Consider the following 5,000-nt stretch of genomic DNA (forward strand, 5'->3'; position numbering starts at 1 on the left):
ATCGAAAAATTATTATATGCCTCCAATGGATACCGTAGGATAGATAAAACCATATTTACAATCAAAAGTATATTACTCTCTTCTCACTACAATACTTTATATGAGGAAACAAGTATTCAACACGTAAGGTTATGGAGCTCTCCCTTACCGAAGCATAGAAAGCTGTTAAATATTTAACATCACTGACATAATCTATAATATCAGTTATTCTGGGCAATGGGTAAGAGTCCTTTATAGTCTTTAGATCAAGTTTTCTATAATCAGTACACATGCAGTAGGTATCGTTGGCTTTCCTCACCAGACTGCACGGAGAAGCCCATGGGGATGTACTTGGCTTGGCGAGGTTATATTCCAGTAAGTATTCCACTTCCTATTTAAGATAGGCAGATGGCGATGATATACCCTGTAAAAAGGTTGTCTGATGGAGTTTGTATTAGGTTCTAGAACTACATCATGTTTTACTTTGGTGGAACTTCCAGGCCTATCTTAACAAATTGATGCATACTTGCTATTGAGTACACTCAAGTATTTCTTTTGATTGGGTGAACAGTCTAGGAACTGTGGAAGGGACTTTAGAATTTCCGAATTGTTCATGTAATTCCAAGAAAAAGTAGACTTCACACTGAAATCAGTTTTGTCATCCTCATGGCTTACCTCTGTACCAACCTTGGTAGGAGTCTGCACCTCATTCTGCATCTCATTCTGTGATCTGTGCTTGGCAGATTTAAAGTTATGAATTACATGATTAACTATACCTGTGGAAGATTCATGATTGGGTTTTCTCAAGTTTATATGTACAAGTTGAGTAGACTTACGTCTGTCAGGAGATGCAACAATATAATTTGTTTTTTGGTCTCCGCCTGATAATCTCATTAGGTCCCATGAATTTCTCTCTCAAGGGAGAGCCATGTATGCAGCGATATACTAGCACCTTATCTCCACACTTAAAATCTCTTACCTTTGCCTTCTCTCATATCTATCCTTCATAAGCACTTAAGCATGCTGCAAGTTCTTTCGATCGAAGGCATGGATATACAACAACTTCTCCTCCAAGGTCTTCAAGTATTGGGGAACGCTTACATTATTTTCTTTCCTAGAACCTTTTAGTATCTGTTCTTTTATCATGGACCTGGGTCTTCGTCGAAACATCATCTCGAATGGGGACACTCCTATAGACTCATTTGGTACACTACAAAGTATGTACAGAAGTATGTCTAGGTCTTCATCCCATTCCTCCTCCATTTCCATTCCGTAGCGTCGTAGCAAATTCTTAAGAGTCTCTAAGGCCCCAGTGGACTGAGGATGATAGGCTGAAGAGAGAACATCAAAGATGTTAAACTGATGGAGAGCACTCTGGAACAATGTACTGGTAAAGTTGGTATCTCTATCGCATTGAAGTTCCTTAAGAAAACCTAACAATGTAAAAACTTTAATCAGCTGTTGGATAATGGTTCTATCACAGATATTTTTAAGTGGAAATGCTAGAGGGAACCTAGTAATGGGGCAAAGAACACTTAGTATATATTCATTACACCAGCTAGTTTTTGGCACAGGCCCAACACAATCTATAATCAATTTATCAAAAGGTGTATTAGGGACCACAATGGGCACTAGAGGGGGGCTGGTGGTATCTTTTCATTAGGCCTTCCATAACTTGGCACACATGACCCCTCTCTACGAAACTCTTTACGTCCATCTTCATTCTGGGCCAGTAGAAATCTTTTAGGAGGCACCTGTATGTCTTTGTGATGCTTAGATGACTCTCAGCAGAGTGGGATAATTTCATGATTGAAGATCGAAGGCTGCCAGGTACTACCAGTTGATGAGAGTCGTGCCACGAGTCTTTCTCAGTCAGTGTAGGAGACCTGTGATGATGTATGAGGACATTATTTTCTAGATAAAATAAGGGTAACTTTTATCTGAGAGATTTTCAGTCTTATTGAAGCAATCCTTAAGCCTATCATCTGATCTCTGAAGATTGACAAAATCATCATGATGGAGAAAAACCAAGTCTGCTAAGCTCGGTGAGGAGTTTGAGGTGTCGTCATCAGTGGGAGACGCAATTGCAGCTTTAGTAGCAGCAGAACGAGTGGTGGCTCGTCAAGGTAGAACTTCCTATAGGTTCTGCTCATTTTCTATAACACACCCTGGTTGAGAAATAATGAGATTAGGTAAGACAGTTCCTTCAGCTATATCATTTCCTAGCAGAATATCAGCTTTCTCACAAGGCAAATCTCTATCCAATAAGGCTACTTCGGTTCTTCCAGTAAAGTAAGGGCATTCTATATACATATTAACCACAGGTAACACTAATTTACTGGATAAATCAGTGATGGTAACATATTTATTAGTAGGCTGGGTCAAAGGTTTCAATTACCACTTACTATAGTTTGTAACGATCCTGTGTCCCTTATCAACTTTACAGGGTAATTATTGACAGTACCAGAGCAAAGGAAATCCAAGAAGTCATTTGTGACTTCAGGACAATGGAGAGCAATCCTTCTTTGGCTTTTGCTCTGAGTAGTCTCTGGTCTGTTCCCTGCTGTTTGCTGAGATGGCTGCATAACCTTAGAAAATTGACATTGGGGGTTAGGATAGTCTTTTATGGCATGTCCCTTCTATTTACAGATGGAACAATAAATATTTATACTTGCCTGATCTCTAGAGTTATGTTTCTTGACTTTATGAATGAGGTGATATTCATCAGCAAGAAGAACCGGTTTCTTCCCCTCCTTCTCCTGCCGTTCTCTGATGTACATTGAAATGTTGGAAGGAATTCTCCTCAAAAATTCCTCTAGTACCATAAAGTTCTGTAATTGTTCAAAGGTAGTTATGTTTTCATATTCTAGTCATTTTTTAAACTGTTTTGATTTGACCTGAAACAATTCCAAATAAGTTTGGGTGGTTCCTTTTATGGAGTTCCTGAAAATTTGTCAATACCCTTCAGCTGTAATGGTATAGGCATCAAGGACAGCTTTCTTCAAGACATAGTAATCTCGTTCCTCTAACATTTGCGAAAATATATGAGCAGCCTTGCCTTTCAGTGCATTTCGAATGAGTAGAACATATTGTTCTTTTGGCCAATGCAAGGCTGTGGCTGTGTCCTCAAAAATACCAAAGAACACATCTGGTTCTTTTTCATCAAACGGGGGTAATAGTTTAAGAGCCTTAGTGAAGGAAAAACATTCTTGGCTCTCTCTCTTTGCCTTTTTCGTTCAACCTGATATTGGCTAGCTGTCTTTCCATATTTATCTTTCCTTCTCTTCCCAGTCGTTCCAAGGCCATCATCCCTTCTCTCTGCTCATATTCAGCTTGACAAGCTGCTTTTTTCTCTCTCTCCAATTCAAGCTGCATCTTGAGCTTTACCAATTTTGGAACCTCTCTAGCCTTAGCTACGCCTCTCCCTAATGTAAGGGGCCGAAGGGAAACAGTTTCTCCTGATGTAACGGAAGCTTTGGCTACCAGGAAATCCAAAACTCTACCAAGTAGTTCCACTCTCACCATGAAGAGCATTACAGGAATCCCTGGTTGCTCAGCAATCTTTTGCAGGTCGTTTTTCTTGGCATCTTTCAACGATAAGAGGTGCCCCCAAGGGTCCTCATAAAACTTCTCCACTTTGAAAGACATGGTGGATCACAAAAAAGCACTTTTGTTCCACTACGAGCACTTTCCGAGTCAATGTCACCGAATCACTATCACTATCAATAAAACACTGAATTACCAATGGCTGAACTGCCGAAGTACTAAATCTCTATGCCTTTATGGTTGATTCACCGAATCACTAAGCACTATGCCAATAAATCACCGAATCACTAATCCTTACTGCACGGGTATGAATATATCACCACTTTAAAGAAATATATGCTAACTGTCAATAAAGATTTCACCGAACTGCCACTGAACATTACTCTAACGAAAGCAGAAAAACAAGACATGTCACTAAGTTTTTCGAAACCATCATTAACTACGCACGATGCACTAATTAATGTCACTTTTCACAAAAACTTACTTAAATATACAAGAACATAAAAAGGAGGTTGCACAACGTCACTTTCATTAAACTATCATTTTACTATGCAAAATACACTAAGGAACGTACACTGAGGTTGTAAAAAATCACCTTCACACTACTCACTTAACAAAGCACTAGGAAAACGCGTTCCTGGGTTCTCGTATTATGTAAAAGAGGGACTGTAATCCCTGAGGGAAATTAATCCCTGAATGATGAGAGGGGATGGTTACCCTAAGTGGTCCATTATGTGTGGGCTGACTAAAAGAACGCAATAGCCATAGTCGGCAATGTCAAGGCAACAGAACGCTTACTAAGTACCGCTTCCTTGCACTGCACTTCCTCCAAACAGTCGGCAAAAGTGGATGAGTACCCTATGAAGGAAATTAATCCAGAAGCATTCTAGTACGTCTGGGGTGACTAAGGAACTCAAACAGAAAACTATAGTCAGCAACGTCAAGGCAACAGAACAGCGACTAAGTACCGATTCCTTGCGCTGCACTTCTTCCAAACTATCAGTAATACTTGCGATGATGTATACAATAAGGCACCTTGATCGCAGAAGGGAGAGCTCAACAACGGTGGAGGTATTACTATTGACTGTACACCAACAGAAATTTACAAAATTCGATCACTACATTAACGAGCTTATATAACTCCATATCACTTCATATGACTTCAGATCCCTTCGGATCCCTTCATATCACTTCAGATCCCTTCATATCACTTCAGATCACTTCATATCACCTCATATCACTTCAGATCCCTATCAGGCCCCCACTGTAGTGAATTCCCGTATTTTTCCTAATGTTAACCTCTTTCTTTTTTTAGTTGTCACTCGTGATCGAGAAATTATTATGTGCCTCCAATGGTTCCCATAGGATAGATATAACCATAAGTACAATCAAAAGTATATTACTTCCTTTTCACTATGAAGAGTGGCACAATATCACAATACTTTATATTAGGAAACAAGTATTCTCCACCTAAG

This window comes from Palaemon carinicauda, chromosome 1 (assembly GCF_036898095.1).
Source record: "Palaemon carinicauda isolate YSFRI2023 chromosome 1, ASM3689809v2, whole genome shotgun sequence".
In the NCBI taxonomy this organism is placed as follows: domain Eukaryota; kingdom Metazoa; phylum Arthropoda; class Malacostraca; order Decapoda; family Palaemonidae; genus Palaemon; species Palaemon carinicauda.